A 22,531-nucleotide genomic window follows, 5' to 3' on the forward strand; every position below is an offset into this window, starting at 1 on the left:
TGATCAATCCCTATTTTCCCATTCCCACAGCCCTGGACAACCACCAATCTGCTTCTGTCTCCATGGATTTTCTTATTCAGAATATTTCCTATAAAAGGAATCATACAACATGTGAACTACTATGGCTGGCTCCTTTTACTTAGCTTCACCTGTTCAAGGTTTGCCCGTGTTGCAGTAGACATCATTCTTTTCTTGGCTGAATGACTGATAGGCATTTAGGTTTGTGTCCATATTTTGGCTATTGAGAATAACGCTGCCACAAACATTCACGTACAAGTATTTGTTTGCATACCTAATTTCAATAGTTTTGGTATATTACTAGGGATGGAAGTGTTGGGTCATATGTTTATTCTACATTTAAATTTTTGGTGAATCAGGGCATCTAAGAGAAAAACAAAAACAAACTAAGCAAACAACTAGAACAGGAACAGAATCACAGAAATGGAGATCACAGGGAGGGTTGTCAGTGAGGAGGGAGAGGGAGAAAATGGGGGGGAGGTACAGAGAATAAGAAGCATAAATGGCAGGTACAAAATAGACAGGGGGAGGGTAAGAATAGTATAGGAAATGGAGAAGCCAAAGAACTTATATGTATGACCCATGGACATGAACTAAGGTGGGGGGACGCAGAGGAGGCAGGGTGCAGGTGGAGGAGGATAAAGGGAGTAAAAAAAAAAATGGGACAACTGTAAGAGCATAATCAATAAAATATACTTAAAATATATTAAAATGTTTTAAATTCTTTATCTCCTTAGGAACACTCCAGTTTCTGCTGGCACATGGAGAATAATCTGTTACAAGAATTTGTTCACTGTGATGGCCTTTTGAGACTACGGACTTAAAAGGTCTAGCGATTTTCATAAGTGCCTAGAATGGTGCCAGTCATATAGTACCACTCAGAATAGATGTTTGTTCATGAATGAGTTAACTATGAGCTACTGGCTAGACAGTTCTGAATATATATATTTTGGTAATTCCTCTAAACAGCTCTCACCTACACCCACCGTAGTAATTTTTACCCCCTTTTGTTGGATGCTTCTTTGACACAGTGCACAGTTCCTGACAGTGGATGTGTCTTCCTGGCCAGGCAAAAAAATCACAACACCGCGGTAAAGATTCTCGGGCCCTGAACAGCCAGCCACGTGTAACCCCCTGATATATCCATCTCCCACCCTGCATACAATAGATCCTCTTCAAATGGTAGCTGACCTTCTTGATTTGAGAGAGAAGGGAAAGAAGGACAAATGAGTGCGCCACATGAGGGTCAGCTGCAAATCACTTTTTTCTCTCCAAGCATCACACACGTAGCTTTTCTAAAGTGATTGTAATAGTTCTGGTTCTGTTATATCTTGCTCCTGGACATGGGGTGCAGAATAGATGAGCTAGGATTCAGATGCTCACCTAATCCTACACCCCACCCTCTCATTTTCAAATGAAAATTCTAGGGAAACTTCCAACAGAGAAAGAGAAAAAGGATATTGATCTTTAAAGAAGACAGAGAACTACCAGAGTTCACTGAAATTATCCTGATTCACAAACAGACTTTTTTAGAGTCAGATTAATTTTTTTGAAAAATCAAAACAACATGCCTTTTCCCCTGCTGCATGTCAACCAAATCTGGGCAATATTAGGGAACAATCCACATAATCGGTGTTTCATTTCCTACTAACACTTCTCTAAATATTTTTTAAATGTCACAATGGCTATGTTTTGTTCAGTTGTACTTTGCAAGTCAGTATTTCCTGGTAATAGCTTTGCTTTCCTCTTAAAATGTATCAGGAATATATAAAATTAACTCTGAAGATAGTAAATAATGTTAATTATAATGCACATTTATATCATATTCTTAATTACATGTAGAAGACAAAAACTTAACCTATTCCATAAAACTGACAAATGGGAATATTCCCAAACCCTGGAGATTAGTGTAGTTTTAAAGATATGATGTTAACATCCACAACCAGAGTTTAGCAGGTCTAGAAAGTAACCCAATTTTTGCAGACAGAAAACACAGAATGATGTCTGTTTCCGGAAAAAAGATTACTCACTCAAGAAAGGTTTGGGGGAATGGAAATAAAAGCCAAAATTGTTCCCTGAAGAAGAGACTGCAGTCACCTCTCTACATGTTCATAGCACCTGCTTAGCGCTCTAATTGGAAGGTAACACGTGACTTCTTGCTTGCTTTACCCACCACTTTCTAGTTTCATATTTTTCAATACTTTCACTTCCTTTTTCCCTGTTATGGTTTGAGATAGTTTCATTGTACGTAAGTAAATTCAGCATATTGCCTCTGAAAGTTCTCAGAGCAAAGGCATTCCATTTCATTAAAAAAAAAAAAAAACCATTAAGGCCAGCGGGGTATGCTCAATGTAATACAGGAATGAATATATAACTATTATTTACTAAAGGAGTGAGTTAACTATCACTTATTGAGCATGTAAAATTCATTCATTCTGTCAATACATATTTATTGAGCAAAGACTATGGGCCTGGCCCAGCTGGGGATGAAGTAGTGAATCAGCAAAGTACTTGCTTACATGGAGCTTACATTCTATTGAGATGAAATTGTGGTGGGAAGAACATTGTGCAAAAAGCTTTGGACAGTAATACTTTAAATCCATTAGGATGGCTATTAATAAAAATGGGAAAGAACAAATTTTGTGAGGATATGGAGAAATTGGAACCTTTGTACATGGCTGGTAGACATGTAACATGGTTCAGCCAGCTGCTGTGAGAAACCAGACTGATGGGTCCTCAAAATTTAAACATAGAATTACCATATGATCTAGGAATTCTGCTCCTAGGTACATAGCTAAAAGAATGGAAAGCAAGGGCTTAAACAGACACTTTTATACAAATGTTCATACTAGCATTACTTACAAGAGCCAAAAGGTACAAACAACTCAAATGTCCATCAAAAGCTAAAAGGATAAAGAAAATATGGTATAAATGTGGTACTGCATATACGCACAATGGAATATTATTTGGCCTTTAAAAGGAATAAATTCTGACACATGCTAGAACCTGGATAAATCTCGAGAACACTATGCTAAGTGAAATAAGTCAGACACAAAAGGACAAATATTGTATGACTCCACTTAAATTATGTACCTACAATAAGCAAGTTTATAGAGATAAAGGTAAAACAACAATTACACGAGCTGCAGAAGAGGAAGGAGTGGGTGGTTACGGTTTAATGGGTACAGAGTTTCTGTTGGGGATGATGAAAAATTTCTGGATATAGATGGTGGTGATGATCGCACAGCACTGTGAATGTACTTAATGCCACTAAATTGTACAAGTAAAAATGGTTAAAACAATAAATTTTATGTTATATACACTTTATCACAATTAAAAATATTAAATTGTATCCTTTATATGAGTGGGTTACATATGTAAATTATATCTCAATATAGCTATTATTTTCAAAAACCTTATAGGCATTATCTCATTTAACCTCCCTCTATGTAATCTCATTTAACCCTGTCACTCATTTTAAATACCATCACTACGTTTTGTCTCCTGTATTTGTATTTCTAGCTCCAAAGCCTCTCTGAAGCTGAGATTTCTATACCCAGTTGCTTATTTATCACACCTATTTAAAATATTAAAAAATTACTTCAGACTTAATGTGACCCATGAATAAACTTACATTTTTACCTTCAAATCTATTCTTCCACTTGTCTCCCCTACCTCACCAACACCCACACCATTCATTTAGTTTCTCAAGCAAAATGGCTATAATTCTTTGAACACATTATAGTCTTACACTAACAGGAAAGGTATGAAGTACGTGAGCAGGGACCAAAAACTCAATGTTAAGTTAAATATTATATGAATGCAACATTTAGAAAATCAAGTTAACAGCAAAAATCAATAAGAATAAAGGTTTATAATGTTTTAGTATACTATACTGTTTTGAATTTATCCTATCATTATCACTAATTGATAGTTTCTGGATTTTATATCTTTTCTTTAACGTGTAAGTACCATGGGAGATGGTGTCTTCTCTGCCTTATTCACCACTTTATTCCATAAGTAGGTTTTCTAATTTCTATGCTCTCCTGCCAACTGACTTTAACGTTGGATTTTTCCCAAGAGAATATCCTGCTATAAAATACTTTGTAATGAAAATGCTGTTACATAATGTTTTACTACTGTTACTATTTTGTTATCTGCAGTGATGGTTTCCCCCCTTAGATCGTCATCCTCCCTTGCATCTCTTGAATCTTCCCAGTGACGTCCAATGGTTCACATACTCTTCATTATTTATCATATTTCACCACTGGCTAAATATGGAAGGCACCACATTTTAAAAGTTTAATCTCTTTTCTAGCAGCACTTCATAAAAGAGATAAATCACATAATTCTTTATGTTTAATCTCCTAGAATATAGCCCTCTTCCATTTCTGTTCTCCAGATTCAACTTCTCATTCGTATAGAAAGGGTCAGTAGGACTAGAACAGCCTTTCTGGAAGGGAAGTCCCATATATGTGAAGGTCAGTTAGACTTGTCTCATATTATTGCCAGACAGAGCTGCAGTTGATGTGAGGCCTAACGTGGAAGGCATCCCTCCATGTAGCAATGGGAGGAAAAATAAGTAAATAAACACCATCAGTCAGGGCTTGTCTGTTACTAGTTCTGTTCTCTTTTCTTAATTTTAGATGGGTCAACCATCCAGGGCATTCTAAAAGTACATAGTTAGTCCTGGCTGGTGTGCCTCAGTGGATTGAGTGCTGGCCTGTGAACCAAAGGGTCACCTATTCGATTCCCAGTCAGGGCATGCGCCTGGGTCGCGGGCCAGGTCCCCAGTAGGGGGTGCGGGAGAGGTAACCACATACTGATGTTTCTCTACCTCTTTGTCTCCCTCCCTTCCCTCTGTCTAAAAATAAATAAATAAATCTTTAAAAAAATTAAAAGTGCTCAGTTAAATATTGGTAGATGTCCATAGCTGTGTACACGGAACAGACATTTTGAAATTCAGTAGTTTCAGAAGAAGGGACCATATGAAAAACTCTTATCCCTAGCCAGAGGGGAGGTGGAATAATTACATAGGAGACTTTGCAACAGACAGCTGTCAAAGCTACATTCCTGTCAGTACTATAAGATTATTTCTCATATTCTTTTCAAATGAAGTAACTGTTGAAAAGAATTGAAAGTGGCCTTATTATATACATGATTTCCAGTTATAATATCTGCTTTTCCCTTAAAAGTCCATTAAGGTAACAGCATGAAAAAAAGGGAGAACTCTTATAGAACAGGTGAGTTCAACCCCATTATATTCAGTCTTATTAACATACAGGGTTTTCCCAAATTATCCTCATACACACGTGAAAATATCATAATGATTAACTGGACATCTTTTCCATGACTGCTTTTTCAAAGCTACAATTTATGCAGCAGCATTGTAATCATTCCCACTCTCAAATCCCTTCTGTTCACTAGTTTGTAAAATACAACTGTAATTGACTACCTTGGTGGCTAATTTGCAAAAGCTATTACATTGCTTCTGGACTTCACTTTTCTTTTACTGATACGGATTTATTTGGAATCCAAATTATAAAAAGTATCACTGCATAATTTCACTTTGTAGTTCCTGATGTCATTATTGACTGTTTATTGTGTCTATAATGTACAAAGCACATAACATGCATAAGTCATTAATTTTTGTGGCTTTGGGCATGTTCATTTCTTATTTGTCAAATAAAAGTCTTCATGAAGGCCTGCATCTTCTTCTAAAATTTCAAAATAAAGTACTGATAATATCATCACACCTGTTAAATGTATCTGATCCATTAGTGCATTATTGAGAGTTTGCACAGAGGTATTGTATGTTTGTGTGTACGAGTGTGTCTTCTCTGTCTGCCCGTAATTTGCCTCTATCCTTTCACTAATACAAGTCTTTCAGTGGCAGTATAAACTGCTCTCCTTGCTTTCTCAACATATGCTCATCCTTTCTCTACTATGGTCTGAATTTTCTCACTGATATTTCTCAGGAAATGGTGTTACTAGGGTTATCAATAATCTCCTGGATTTCAATAGGAAGCTGTCTTGAGCACAATATGACATTTAATGTTATTTATATCCATTCATCTTGATATTTTATTAGAGGGCCTCTTCCTGGTTTTCCTTTTGTGCCTCTGTTCATTCTCTTCTTTTCTGCTACATGCTAGAATTTCTCTAAGTTTTTGTCCTTGCTCTTCATTTTCTCTTGAGTGCTCTTAAGTTACCAAGTGCTACTCAAAATGAGTATTGCTATTCCCACTGATGGATAACAGTTGTGTGCTGGCAGCATACAAAATAACAGAGCAAATATTGTACTTTTTAGAAAAAAAATTAAAAAGTGACTACATTTTCAATAAGTATATGTCAATGGTGGAATATTCCCACATATGAACCCCACCCACCCTGAAGCCAAATCTAGGGGCAAATCTTCTATTACCAGGCTCTTTGCCATCCATAGAAATTGGACCAATTGACAATAATTTTGAGCGTCTGTTTTCCCACACAATTAGCTAACATGATATGCCATGAAGTGTTTTCACCTTTGACAATCTAATAGGTAAAAATATGGTCTTTTATATATATATATCCTCCAGTTAAGAGTCTGGCCCAGCCAACCTTGGCTTTTGACTTGTGAGACCCTAAACTGAGCCTACCCTGTGTTCTGAGCTACAGAACTGTGAAAAAATGGTGTTGTTTTATGCCACTAACTTTGTGGTAATTTGTTATGGCAGCAATACAATACTAATAGAGTTCCCCATGGGGAACCACAGTTAGCATAGGGTCATAAAGGATAGAATAGAAAAGAGACAAGAAAAACGCTCAGAAAGAACATAGTAGAAAAGATAGGAACAAATTATCCAACATACTTGTAACTGATTTTCCCGAAGGAGGAAAAAAAGTAAATCAAAGAGACAGAGGAAATATATTAAGATCATAAATTAAAAAAAAAACTTTGTTGAAATAAAATCTCTGAATTTACATGTCAAAAGGACCCAATCATGTACCTGGAAAAACTGAGAAAGGATGGTAAATTCCAAAAAATATCTCAGTAAAGCTATTGCACTTTTTTGAAAAAGAAAATGTCCTCTGAACCTCCAGAAGAAAATGGCCGAGATTTTATATAGAAAAGAAAACACAAAATGCAACAAGAGCAGAGCAAAATTTTTTAAAAGCTGAAGAATAGAATGTGAGCTAAGATTTTATAACAAGAAAAGTTTTAAAAAAAATCTCAGGAAATATTGTAGATATGAACCCTTCTTATAAATAGAGACTTTTACAATGAAAAGATATACAAGGATTTGGAGAAATATTGGTAGTGAACATACATATTTGAAGATCTGGTACTAACATAAAGCCAGTATTAAGGTTCAGGGAAGAATGTACAAAAGTTTTTGCTGTGATGAAGTAGAGATGGCACAACTAAAAAATGCAAAGAGAAACGAGAAAGAAATATAGACTAACTTGATTCATTAACATATAGGTGGTAATTGAAATATTATTTGAAGTTGACATAAAAGTAAAAAACCAAATAAGAAAAAAGAGAGAACTAGAAGTGATTATAGAAAGGCATCAGTATAAACTTAACTTATGGGAACAAAAAAAGTGAACACAAAATATAGCATAAAATAGCATGACAGAACTGTAAGATCTTTTCATATTAAGGATATTAGCTCTTTTTTTAGTATAATGCAGCTATTGTCTCCCAATTTATCATTTAATTTTATTTTGATTGCTTGCCATGGATATTTTTATTTATTTGTAATAATTATATCAATCTTTCATTTTATAACTTCTAGATGTGTCTTCTAGAGAGACCTCTACTCTGTAATTACATATATAAATATATTTAATATATATTTATAATATAAAACACATTTATTAATTTTATTTATATAAGATATAAACATTTGAATAAATATTATTTAATAATTAAATACATGCAAATATGTTATATATAAATATATTTGACATATATTAAATATATACATATAAATTCTCCAAGATTTTCTTCTAGTACTTTCATAGTTTCATGATTGATCCATTTAGTTGGGGAGCTGGAGGGGTTGAGCAAAAAAAAGAAAAAACTCATGGACATGGACAACAGTGTGGTGATTGTTGAGGGTGGGGTTGGGAGGAGGTGGGGGAAGGTATAAAGGGGAAAAATGGTGATGGTGTTGTGGAATTATGCTACTGAAACCTATATAATGTTGTTAACCAGCATCCACCTAAATAAAGTAAAAAAAAAAAAAACAGAAAAAAGAAAATAAAATGAATGATAACAGACAAAAGCTTCTTCTTTCCTACAAGTTTTATGTTAGCATAATCACTGAGTGAAAACTTCGTCTTTTTTCCACTGACATGTGATGTATGTATCATATTGCAGAACAAACTCCTATATGTTTGGGGAATTACTTCTTAGATCTCAAACTGTCCAATTTATATCTCTTGAAATTTAGGTACCAGTAACACACTGTAATGATACAATGTGTGGGAAGGCAAGTCTCCTGCCATTAATTATTATTTAAAACAACTTCTTCACTATTCTTGGATGTTGACATTTCCATGTAGACTTCAGAACTACATTGACTGGTTCTGATAGGGCATATATTCATGGGTGATCAGCTTCGCATTGAAATAAGTAATTTAAAGCATTAAATTATTATTTTTAATATATAATCTTTACTATATTTTACCATTACTATTTAGTTCCCTTATACCCCCTGCAATCACCACCCTGTTGTCCATGTCCATGAGTCCTTTTTCTTTATTGCTCAATCCTTCCATCCCTAATCTCCCCCTCACTAGCTGTCATATGTTCTCCATTTATGAATCTTTACATTATTTTTTAAAAACTACAAAATTTGCATATTATCCTAAGAGGATACCCAGTAGGACACCAGCCACCATATTCCGTATCAATGTTTCCAAGTGGTCCTCTTCTTTAGGGGTATTTTCTTAGAAAAGTGGAATCAGGCTTTAGAGTAAGAGACTAGATTTCTACGCTGCCTCAACTGCTTACTGTTTTATAATCTTGAAACCATTACTTAAGTTGGTTGAATGTCAGTTTTTTCATTTGAAATATGAAGTTAAAAAATGGCTGCCTTCTAAAATCCCCATTATATAAACATTATGTAAATTGTATTTTGAATAACAACAAAATATGCCTGATGGTTGGTGGGAACTCTTTGGAAAATAATTTTAAATAGATGTTGACAACATCCTCATCTATAATTCCATCTATATTTCTGTCCTAACTGCAGAATTGGCATGACTTGATCCCTTTTATTTGTCTGATAAATTTGTACTCATCTGCAACTGTCACATCCTTTGGTAACTTTTTCTTATTCCCCTTGCTTAGCACTTTCTGTCCTTTATCATTCTGCCCAAAATTTATAAATTGTGATTATCTGTTACTTGTTTGAGTCCTCAGGGAAACACCTCCTCCTTGACGAGTCACGTGTCACTGGTTCTACTGTCTGAATTCCTATCATATTACCCCCTCATAATTCATTCTCAAACGAAGGTGTTGGTTGAACATACATATTTTTTTATGGGAAGGAGGAGAGGTCATATTTTGTACTTTTTCTATCCTTTGTTCTTTGTTTTACAAAAAAACAACAAACAAACAATGGGTGGGGAGGACGGTGACACTGCATCAGTCCTTAGAAGTGACTTTTGTCATCATCTTGTAAAACTGCATGAACTAGACATGAATGCCTGGTCCAACTGCCAATAGGAAGTGCAGACACCAAAACAGGAAGTGCGGACCAATGAACAGCCATTCACAGAATGTACGCACACGTAGAAAGGTGCGTGACCTGAGTACCCCCACGTGACCTGAGTACCCCGCGTGGACTGAGTACTCCGCGTGGCCTCCGGGCTGAGCCAGTGGCAACGGACGGAAGGCGAGCCCTAACGGACAGATCAGAGCCTGTACAGATAAAGGTATTTTCAGAAACTGACAAGAATTGTGTGTAGCTTTCCATTGGGGGCGGGTTTCTTGGTGTCCTTACTGAAATTAGATTGGTAGATCACTGTGAAGTTGTGGTGTTTTACATAACTATATATTAATATTAAAACAAATTATTCACCCTGTGCATCAGCGCCCTTACGTTTTTTCTTCCGTTAGGGCTCCCGTTTTGTACCACTATGGAGAAAGCTTTAGAGCGAGCTTTGGATGCCGCGGAGTGCGTCATTGAAAGTGCGCGGCAGAGACCCCCTAAACGTAAACAGTCCTCTAGTGGGGGGAAATCTCTCCATGACAAACTGTATGACCTCTATGTCGAAGAATGTGGAAAAGAGCCCGCGGTTACGGAGGAATTAATAAGCAATGTGAACTTGTTAGAAAAGCTTCTTCAGAGGGAGCCCTTGCCCTGTTTGGTGGTCAACCTGTACCCAGGAAACCAGGGCTATTCGCTGATGCTCAAGGGACCAAGTGAGCCACATTCAGAGACCATTCGACTGCCTTACGAAGAAAGGAAATTTCTAGAATACCTGGATGCAGAGGAATTGCCTCCTGCCTTGGTAGATCTCCTGGAAAAGTCCGAGCTGAACATTTTTCACCAGGGGTGTGTCATAGCAGAAGTACGGGACTATAGGCAGGGCAGCAATCGGGAGCCCCCTGGTTACCAAAGCAGGCACGTCCTCCTACGCCCAACGATGCAGACGTTAGCCTGCGATGTACAGTCCATAACCAACGACAAGCAGGAACGGACCCAGGAAGACAAACTTTTACTTGAGAGCCAGCTGATCTTAGCTACAGCGGAACCCCTGTGTCTTGATCCTTCTGTATCAGTAGCCTGCACTGCAAACAGGCTGCTCTGTAAGAGGCAAAAGATGAACACACCCGCAATGCGAAGGAACTTCAAGAGGAACTCCACAGCCTCCCCAGAGGAGCAGCAGGAGGTGTCTTGTAGTCCAGCCCCTCAGGAGAAAAGCAAGGAAAGTCAAGCAGCTGAGCAGGATGACCTCAACATTTCCAAAGCAGGACAATGTGTGGATATGTGGAACCAGAGACCCTGTGACTTGGCTGTCCCTTCTGAGGTGGATGTAGAGAAATATGCTAGAGAGGTGAGGTCTGTCAAATACAATGACCCACAACTAACAGTTTGGCCAGCCTATGGGGTAAATGATGATATTTCTCTATTTGGATGTGAAGCTGGTGATCAGTCCCAGACAACAGAGCTGACCTTCATGCAGTGTCTTGGTGATCCACTTATCTCTGGACAAAGGTCACCTAAAAAAGCCACATGTGGGAGACCAATGTCTCCTTGCCTCTCCTTCAGAGACGACCATTGCTATAGTTTGATGCCCGAGTCTACCATGGACAGTTGGGAAGTACAGAGTCTGTTCCAGGAACTGGAGCCGCTGAGCTCCGAATGTGCCTTCCAGGTGTCACCAAGCTCCAGCAGCTCAGCTCCTCTCAGCCAGCTTTCTCCAGAGAAAGAAGCAGCACAGCCTCTGGACATGTCAGTTCAGTCTTCAGTACTGGAGGAGGGAGTCCAGTACACTCCTCCACCCATCAGTCTTCTCTCCAGCTCAGGAAAGAGTTCTTCAGGTAATAACAGTTTGACTCTCCAGCAGGCAAGCAGCTTTTATAAATCAGTATCTCCTGCCCCTGCTCCAAAGCTACCAAGTCTTCCCCAGAAATCCTCTGTGAAAGTGAACCGTGTTAGCACACTTCCTACAGCCACCCTGTGCAGTGCCAGCTCAGTACAAACAACCCTGGCCAGCCAGCTCAAAGCTAAGTATGCTGGCCCCAATTTTATCAAAGTGGCAGTCCCTTTTCCTGCAGCCCAGACTGTGGTGAGAGGTTCCAATTCCAAGAAGGGCTCTACTGCTAGGGCCAGGGCTCCTGTACCAATCAAGCCCAAACTCCCGTGCTCAGAAGTCCAGCAGCTACCACATACACAGCCTGCTGTACAACAGACTCCTTCACAAGGTATTCAATTTACTTTTAAAAATGTTTCAGAAGTCAGGCCCATAACACTACTTCAGCTTCCACCAGGTACACTCATTTTGAACACCCAGCAGCAGTCTCAGCAACAGCCACAGCAGAAGCCACAACAGCAGCAGCCTCGTCACCAGCCACAGCAACCTCAGCAGTGGCTGCAGCAGCAGCCATGGCAACCGCCTCAACAGCAGCCATGGCAGCCATGGCAGCAGCCTCAGCTGCAGCCACAGCAGCCCCAGCTGCAGCCATGGCAGCGGCCTCAGCAGTTCTATCAGTTGATTCCACAACTTCAACAACCTATATGTCATATTCAATGGTCAGTGTCACAGCGTTCAAGTATGCAACGTGCGACCCATCAAAGAAGGATCTTACCTGCTCAGAAAACTCCTATCCCTAACCCCAGAAGACTTGGAAGTAATCTGCAGCCCCAGAGAGTGGTGGGGTCTCACCTAGGCTCTACCCAGACAAGACCTGGGCAAAGCCATCCCCAACAAAGGGTCCAGCTCCCCTCTGCCTTCCAGCTGCAGCCACAGCCCCAGCAGGTACAGTTGAGAATCTTGCAGCTCCCTGTGCCTGGGCCAACTGTAGCAACTCAGAGATCTCAGCCCCATCAAGGCCAGAAGACAGCAAGCCAGTCAAAAGGTAAAATGAATAGAGGCCTACCCAACACTCCTAAATCGTGAGTCTTAAATCATAGAAGCATTGAATCAAAGGGTTTCTTAATTTTTACTTCATTTTTATCTTTAATGTCCCAATATTTTATATTGCTAGATGTGCAAACTATACAGAAGCACAACCCTATGCTTTTAAAATAAAAACAGGGAAATAATTTAATGGGGAAAATAAGGAATAGTCTATGAATGAAATGAAAATCCCAGTTCTGCAATTTACTAACCTTAAGCCTATTTAAACAGAAACATGTACTTCTTAAATTTATCATCAGTTAATGTAAATAAGGTATATTAAATATTCAATTTTAAAATATATTTAATTTTAATTACTAAAATATTAAATATTTGAAAGAAACAAATATTTAAACTGAAAATAAACTATAGTAATAATATTAGTGCTAATAATGGTTCTGTTACATTACATAAAATTCAACCCAATTCTTAAAAAAATACTAGACTTAAAAATAATAAGTAAGGAAATTATTTATATATAGATATACAGATATAAATATAGATTAGGTTTAGATAAAGATAGATATATAGACAGATTTTAATCCTCTATTAACAAAAAGTAGCCCTTTTATTCTGTCTACATGTCCCCCCCACATGGTGAATTTTCTGTCTAATAAAACTGGATGTATTAGGCACTTGTAATTCATTCTTCAGTAATTGAGGGGTGATTTGAATATATGACTCAATATCATTTGCCAGACAATAGTCTTCAAATGCATTATTCATGTGGTGCTTATTATTTTGCAAACACTTCATAATATACAAATGTACCTGCTGTCTGCCATTCATCTTGCTCCTCTATTCTGTCTCAATTATTTTTGTCCCCATCAGACAGGATAATAATCACAAGAGAGAAAAGGTAAAAAGTTTCTTGATTTATAATGGACCAGTGAGTGAAAAATGATAAGCTTAGATGAACTGATGAAACACATTACAACAGGGAATTATAGGGAAAAGTATGAATAATTGGGATATGAAAATATTTTCAAATATATCTGTTAATTAAAAATGACTTTTGTAGCTTCTAAACAGTATATTTTAGGATAATATTGTAAGGTAAGAAACTAAATGGCCATATTGAACCTCTCTCCCCCCTAAAAATTTGAGTAAATTCAAACATAGATTATACTTTAAAAATATTTTATATGCAAGTGTAAAAATTTCTATCACTCAAAAATGTTATCTTCCTGACTTTCTGGAATTGGAGATTGCTTGAAAAGAATGAGATATTGAAAAAATTTTTTAAATATCTTTTGTTAAATAGTTATTTTGTTGACTTTACTTGATCGTAATATTTGCTAGTTGAGGTACCCCTGTTAATGACTGGTAAACATCTTTCACTTAACATGTCAAAATATGATGATCTTCATCATCTCCCCAGCCTATCAGAACACTTACTGTTTGGTGTTAGAATAATTCACAAAGTAATAGAATTAATTAGCAAGTAATTTTAAATAATTTTTAAAAACATAAAATCTATCCGTACAACCTTACCATCCCTAACTACTTCTACTCTGACTTATGGACTTTGAGGGATACTTAGAAAAATTCTCAGACTCCCTTTTTTATTGGTTATTTTATTCTTAATGGTCTGTCCCATTCACATTTAGAATTAGAAAGCAAACACAATGAAATAAAATTCTGACTGGGTGAAATATCTTATATCAAAGATTCAAGTTTGACAATACTACTTCCCCATCCCTACAACACTCAGGATCCTTTGAGCATTCCTATTTAGCACACAGAACAGTCTAGAAATAGTGCCAGGCATGCCAATCACTCATTTGAAAGTTTCAATTCTTTTTCTCCCTGTTTTTATAGGTACTGCTCTCATTTTCTTAGTTAAAGTATAGTTCACATACAATAGTATATTAGTTCTAGGTATACAGCATAATGATTTGAAATTTGTGTTCCTTATTATGCCATAACCACAATAATTCTAAAGTTATTATAATAATATTGACTATTTCCCCTGTGCTGTACTTTTACATTCCTGTGACTTTCTTTGTTATAAGTGGAGGTTTGTACTTTTTATTCGTCTTCACTTCTTCACCCATCCCCACATCCCCTTCGCCTGGCAACCATCCCTTTGTTCTCTGTATCTGTATCTGAGTCTGTTTCTGTTTTGTTTCTTGTGTTCTCTTAACAGCTGAACTACCGCCCAATTTAAGGTAGTGAGTAGTATACAAAATTTGGAAGTAGAATGACTCCTGACACTTTGTTGTACAATATTTTCATCTGTGACATTTCTGACCATGTCACACTCCTTTGCTTCATCTCCTTTCCTGCGTCTGCATACTCTGTGGAATCAAATTCAAACTATGTTGTTTGGCAAAAAGGTGTTTTTTGACTTGGATCTGTCCTTTCACTCCTACAAATCTCCTAGCACTTCCCCATTCACATCTGTGTCTTTGGCAGTACTTAACTACTGTCGCCCCTGGTGTGCCATGTCCTTCCAAAATTTCCTGTGTTGGCGGAGACCCTCAACCGGGAACTTCTTTCCATTCTCTGCTCATCACTTACTACTCAGCCTCAGCACCACCACTCTGGAGACTGATTCTATTTCCGTATTTATGACAGTGCATTTCATACTATTTCACAGGGTTATTTGTGAATCAAATATGACAATAAATGTAAGGGAAATATGAATTGAAAGTATGTATTAATATAAGTATACTTTTAAGAGTTTTCGATTATTTTTTCAAACACACACTATATAACTGCAGGCATTTATACGGATTAGTACTTTTTCTGAAATGATTAAACTTCACATAATTATATATTTATATTCTCTAATACTTTGCATTGAATGTCACAGCTGCCTTTTTAAAACATCAAAAGAGTACTAAATGGGAAGTATTATTATAAAAAATAAGATATATAAAATAATAGTACTTTTACCAGTATTTGACTATGATTTCTCTTTAGCAAGATAATTATTTTATTATCAGTTATTTTATTAAATAGTTAAATAATAGTTAACACCTCTAATAGTTAATTTTCTAAGAAAATTAAATATAGCTTTTTTTGTCTTTGTGGCTTTTAACCAAGAAAATATTCCTGAAATTATGATTCAGGTATAGGTCATTCTGATGGACTCCAACAGGAAAATCTTCACTCGTAAAACTCCAAGACCACACTGAAGAACAAGAAGATAAATCACTGAGATACTTCATTTTATTTCAAACCACCAGATTTCTTATGCATTTGTATTTCTTAGAAGTTTTGAATTTAGGGCATACACTAAATCTATGCAAATAAAGCAATGTTATCCTGTCTCTGTTTACCTGTTATTGCACCCTATGATAATAGGCTGATGGAGTAGTATTAGATTGGGGTGCTCTGCTTGGGATGACAGGACTTAAAAAGCAGATGTGGTGGGGAAATGGGGAGTCATTTTCTCAGAGCAGGGTTTCAGGTTTGTGAGATGGAAAAGTTGTAGTGATTTATTGCACAACCACGTGAACATAGCTAACATTACTGAATTGTATAGTTAAAAATGGTTAAGGAGGTAAATTTTATGTTGTGGTTTTTATTACCACAATTAACATTTAAAGCAACAATAATTAAACAGATGTGGCATGCAAATATTTCATTTTCAGGGGTCTTGCTGGAACCTTAGTCACTTACGTACTTACAGCAGGGTAGTTGAGAACACAACCCTCTGGAGCTAGGCTGTCTAATTTCAAAACCTGGCTCTGCCACTTACTAGTTGGTTGTCAACCATAGGTAAGTCACTTAACTTCTCTGTGCCTCAAGTTTTTCATCTGCAAAATGGAGTTATTCAATAGGACTGTTTTTACATAGTAGTAACAAGGATCAAAGAAGATCTTTTGAAGTTATTTAAACATTCCATAAAATAAATTCTCTAGAATAACTGAAGTGAAGGGGTTGTTCTCATCAAATGTAAAGGATCTGCTTTAGATGATCTAACAGTACAGGGCTATCTTGCAGACACAAAATCACTCTGGTGAGCAACAGGGACTGCCTGGAAGTGGTGCTGATTTTCCAAGGCAAATAATTGGTATCTGCATTATTGTTGATTTTTTAAATGATGTGGCATCAGTTTTCTGATGCTCTGGACACAGTAAACAAATGGTAGTTTCTAATATATGCCCCAAATCAAACATTCCAAAAGGAGAGCCCCTGAATTGCAAATTAAGTTTTTTCACACTTGTCCCACTTAACAAAGCCTACTTCAAAGTAGGTGGTTGTAGGACTTTAAGAATCATCATGAATGATGATTCTTCGAAGCAGAGGGAGAAGGCCGGTGAGCACAGTGTTTTCAGAGTAGAAGAGAGCCCTTGGACCTCCTTATGGCCACCAATCAAAACCAGCAGTGTTCAATTACTCACTTCAAATGCTTAACGGTAACTGTAATGGGGTTGCCATACCGTGCATTTATTCACTCACAAATACTTACTGAGTATCTATTACAAGACACACTTTGTCAAAGCCCTAAAGACAGAGCAGAAAATGAGACATAATGTCTTTTAAAAGCTCAGTTTAGTACATTAAGAACAAATAAATTTTAACAAAGCAGAGAAACTTTAGTGTGGTTTCCAAGTCAAATTGTTATGTATCAAGGACCATTTGTGCATTAACCTTTTTTGTTTTTATTGTATTTAAAGACTCTGTGGCATTTGATAATAATTTTAAGAAACATTGCAATTTAGGATTTAAAATGGAAATAGCAACAGACCTCCAGATGTAGTGTTGACATAGTATCACTTTTTTAATCACTTGCCCTCATTTCAGCTTAATAAGCTCTCTTGGCTCTCATCTTTAAATGTTTAATCCAAAGCAATTAAAATAATATGCAAATGTCATTTGCATTGCTTTAAGAGTGACACTTAACACACAATTTCATTATAATAGACGACTAGAATGTTTGTTGAATGATCAGCTCATTTTTATTTTAAAATATGTGTTTTTCTTGCAATGTATGCTTGTAAATAAAACATCTATATACACAAATTTTACTTGATAAATGCCATGCAGATAATGGTTGTCTTGTATACTGAACACAAAGTCAGTACCATGTGATATTTCTATTTAAAAGCCAGCTATTCTTTTGCTCAGTCTCCAAAGCAATGAATATTTTAGGTAATGAATTGTATTAGCAAAAAGTAGAAGATAAGATGAAAATAAAGTGTGTGTGTGTGTGTGTGTGTGTGTGTAAGGTAGTCTGTCATTTAGGATTTAGTTCCGAGTAGGGAATTAGAAGGTTATAGTGGAAAGGCCAGATACACTTTATGAGAATAGATTCAGGTCAGTAAGCTTGTATGGTGGGTTGGTTGTATTAATGGTCCCAGTTCTTCACTCTTACATGTGTCCATACCTTCCCTATGAATCCACCATGCGACTAGCTTGGGCCAATGGGATATTAGAAGTCATTAAGCAGAGGCCTAAATAAACACATATACATCCCTTTTTCCTTTGTTGCTCCACTGCTACTGACATGAGACCATGCCTGAGCTAGCCCATGAAAAAAGAAAGTCTCATAGAACTAGATTCCAGTCTCCCCACCCCAGTTACTCCATCTGAGGCCATCTTAATCAATCAGCAGGTAGTTGACATCTAGGAGGAAATCAGCTGTACTGAGCTAGGTTTAGGAGATGGTAAAATCTCCCATCTCTGAGAATCACTATTTTTATCATCATCAGTTGAGAAAAACATTATGTGGTATGGCACATATCACTGTCTTAAGATTTAATAGATTTTCCATTAAGCATTATTGATATATATTTAATAACAGCCTTAAACAATCAGAGGCTTTAGAAGACACTCTATTCAGGAGAAAGATGTATTAGAATTTGAGCATTTCTTCAAAAAAGAAATAATTTCCAATTAAAATCTTTGTGTGGTAGTTGAAAAACCATTTGATGGACAAACTAATATTAATTATATATATATATGTATCCCATGTGTTCACTCAAAAATATTTATCATGAAACTACTATGTGCTAGTCATTGTCCAAAGTTCTGAGATACAAAACAAGTTAAGCTTTCAGACTTTTATTTAAGTGTTTTGCTTGGTAAACTAAAATTTTAAAAAATCCTTAGTTCAACAAAACACTATAAACACAACAACATAACAATAAGCGTTACAAAATTTGCTTGACAGAAATAATATATTAAAACAATTTGTGTTCGTGCACAAAAAGGAAACAAAACTATAAAAAAGTGAAATACATGAGGTACAATTAATCTGGACTTAATTTTATTGAAATTTTGACTCCTATAATTATTTCCTGACAAATCTGCTCCATCCGTGACCCAAGACTTTGATGGCTAAGAATCATTTAAATGAACCTAAAAACCTGTAGTCGTAGCATGATTCTCAGACAGACAGTTGGCCAATTTACCAAACCCTGAATCATGGAAACCCCTATCTCCCATTGGGAGTGTTCAAGGGTTTAGAGCATGGGGCTAAGGTGAGGTAGATGTGCTTAAATCCAAGCTCTGCCATTTATTAGCTATCTGACCTTAGGTCAGTAATTTCAGCTCTTTATTACTATACCTGTTTGAAATTCCAGAAATGTACTGCACTGAATATGGCCTTTTAATATTGGAATTATTCATAACTCACAGATATGGCTTTTTCTTCTGATTCCTCAGCTCCATGCCATACTTTCTTACCTATATTAATAATCTAAAATGAAAAAGAAAAGCTGAAAAAGTTTCAGCCAATTAGCATAATGGTTTACCTCACACACTCATGTTTACTTTGATTATTAAACCTGAATTTACAAACTAGATTGTTCAAAGAAGAAAAAAAATAATTACTACTTGGGGGTTATAGCTTCATGCCACAATTAATTCCTAGCTGCAATAATTGGAGCAGTTTTAGCATGATCAAAAAGAAAAGTATCTTTAAAAAATGTATCTGACGAGCCTAAATTAAGTTGTTGGGATACAGATTGCCATTTAGAGTTATATAGACTACTTGTTACATTCTTCCCAGAACTTTGCACACACTGGTGCCATTCCTTGGGTTCTTCACATGGTATTGAAAATAAATGAGATCTACCATATTTTTGGACCATAAGACACACCTAGGTTTTAGAGGAGGAAAATAGGAAAAAAATATTTGAAGCAAAAAACGTGGTATAATATTTAATAACATAAATAACCCCCCACCCCAAATGAGCCAGGTAAGCTACATTCGGACTATAAGATGCACCCCGATTTTCCTTCCAAATTTGGGGGGAAAGGTACATCTTACAGTCTAAAAAATATGGTATGTTTTAATAAATGTAATTATTGTTGGTAAGTAATGGTTTTCTGAATCCCAGGCTCTACATAATCATTAAAGTTATCATTTTCATTACCATGATCATGATCATCATCATCACTTATCTTTCAAAGAAGTGTGACACTGTAGAGAAATTAATAGATAGTGATTTAGAAGCACTGGGATGGAGCACCATTTGTACCAGTGTGCTGGTTGCTATGGCAAGTCTCCTTATTCCTCTGGGCCTCTTTGTCCTGGTGTATAATAAGCGACCTAACTCACTGACTTGGTATGAGGATCACAGCTAAAACACACATGAAAGTAAATATAGATGAAAGACTTTAATAAAAAATGTTGTATGCTGCTAACTTTTATGATACAAGTTTCACTGACAAAAAAGCAATAATAATTTCTACATCATAGGATTTTCTGAAGATTCAATAGGAAAATATATTGAAAACATCATTAATACCAGAGACAGAGGAGTAGCTCAATAAATGATTAATGGTGGCTCAGCAACTTAAGGTATTTTATTTTTTAACTTATATTTTTACTGCTGTTCAAGTACAGTTTGACCCCACCACGTGCCCCCAAACCCATCCATCCCTGCCTACCACCCTGGAACCTACCCCCTTTGGCTTTGTCCATGTGTCCTTTATACATGTTTCTTAAACAAATGGAAGTAGAAATAGAGAATTATTTATATACATGATATGTATATTTATTCACATAGTCAATGATATCGTCAAACATTATACCCCCTTTCATCTGTATAGTACATTAAACTGTTCCAAGCGAGAAGGAATAGCACGTGAGATCCATGCTTTCTCTCATTCTCCGTATTATCTCCAGATGAAAAATTGTAAGTTATCAGACATATTATTAACTTCCTATGTATTGTTTCTGGATATTGGTTTAATGAGTAAATGTACCAAGAATATTCTTTTGAGGTCAAAAGATCCTTTGTTATAGTTCATATCTGATAATTAGTTTTAAGAGAAGATTATGACCCAGCCTTGATTTGTGTGGCCCACAGTCCAATGTCCACCAACCGACATTTAAAAATACAAACACAGAGTAGAATTCCCCAAGATTAACACAGGCTCCTGTACCTCCAGTTCCTCCATCATTCCTTCCTATCATACCATCTTTAATCAGCTTCTTTTTCAAAACGTCTTCCTGGCTTTATTTAATTCCCTGACAATCTAAATGGTCTGGTCAATCATTTCAATAATGTTCTTTTTAAAAAAATTATTGTTCTTCAATTACAGTTGTCCCCATTTTCCCCCATTACTCTCCCCTGACTACCAACCTGTCCTCCCACATTGAGTCCTCCCCCACCCCGTTGTCTTTGTCTATGGGTCCTTTATACATTTTCCTTGACTTGATCCTTCCCCTTGATGCTCTTTTTCTAGTCATAAGTCTTCAACACGTCTTTTTACTTCACCCAATTTACCAAGTCCTGACTCTTTCTCCAAAGCCATGCATTCATTCTTACATCACAAAATGAAATCATCCAGAGGTTTTTTAAATTTTTTTTGTAAAATCCATATCACATTAATGAAAATAACTATTTCAAGGTGTTGGAAGTTGATATAGATTGTCCAAAGGAGAAAATAAAGTTGAAATGGAGGTTAGTAGTAAACCTGCCAGTAGCAAGAAAGTAAGGTCAGAGCGTGGGAATTATGTCTGGAATCTGAAATAGTATATAGGAAATCTGGGGAAATTCTAATTCCAGTAATACAGCAAGCTAGGCTATTTAGACCAATTCTCCCATTGAAAATGAGTAAAACTACTGGAATTTTTTACACAATAAAATAGTTTACAAGATTCCTAAGTCAAAATCTAAGTAAAACCATAGTCAGAGTTAAATTGGCCCTGGGACAACAATTCCCTGAAGGCATTTACTGGACCTAATAATCTGGGTGGCCATAGCCCGGTGTATTGGTGGCAGAGGTCTGGAAGGGTGGGGTTGGGGTCTCAGTCACATCTCCAGTTGGAGAGAACCCCCATCCGGTAAGGCTAAGAGCTCCATCCTCAAGAAAAGGATGAAACATAAGTAAACTTGACACTCCCCAACCCTTACACATCCTTAAGGCAGATTGATAGCACAAATTCATATTACATAGATAGTCCCAAAGAACCCTCAAGGTATGGATCTCATTTAATTTACAGTGAACCCAGAGTGATCATACCTTAGGCACCTGCCAAGGCAAATGGAAATCTTTTTTAGAAGAATGCTCTTTCACCCTAGGCCTCAAGAGAATTCCACCAAATAATATTCCACATAAAATGATCACCTCATTGAAAACAAAAGAAAAGCTAAGCACAAAAGGAAATAGAAGCCTTGAGCAAGAATCATGAGAAACAGAGGACAGGTTCCTCTCTTTCTTGCGTGCGCTCTCTCTCTCTCTCTCTGTAGTGAAACTGTAGATATTAGACTTATCAGCTAGCAACTTTAAAACAAAGAAATGGAAAACAAGCATAAAGCATCTGACTACAAACATTGCCTAACCAATTTGAAATAAATCTTAGGACTTCCAGAAAGGAAAAATATAATGAAATGAAAACCACAAGGAATAGGTTTTATATCACATTACACAGAGCTGGTGAGAAAATAGAAATAAAGCATGCCGTGGTGGGCTGGGCGGC

The 22,531-nt window shown here is 36.6% G+C and overlaps 1 protein-coding gene and 1 pseudogene across 1 annotated transcript in view; one reads left to right on the forward strand and one right to left on the reverse strand.

Annotated features, from left to right (window-relative positions):
* The window catches only part of IL1RAPL1 (interleukin 1 receptor accessory protein like 1), a 1,180,423-nt gene that overhangs the window by 511,253 nt on the left and 646,639 nt on the right, over positions 1 to 22,531 (reverse strand). The gene's annotated exons all lie outside the window — the stretch shown is intronic.
* Positions 10,156 to 12,642, forward strand: LOC112313221 (transcription factor SPT20 homolog pseudogene; annotated as a pseudogene).

Source organism: Desmodus rotundus, chromosome X, assembly GCF_022682495.2.
Source record: "Desmodus rotundus isolate HL8 chromosome X, HLdesRot8A.1, whole genome shotgun sequence".
Classification (NCBI taxonomy): domain Eukaryota; kingdom Metazoa; phylum Chordata; class Mammalia; order Chiroptera; family Phyllostomidae; genus Desmodus; species Desmodus rotundus.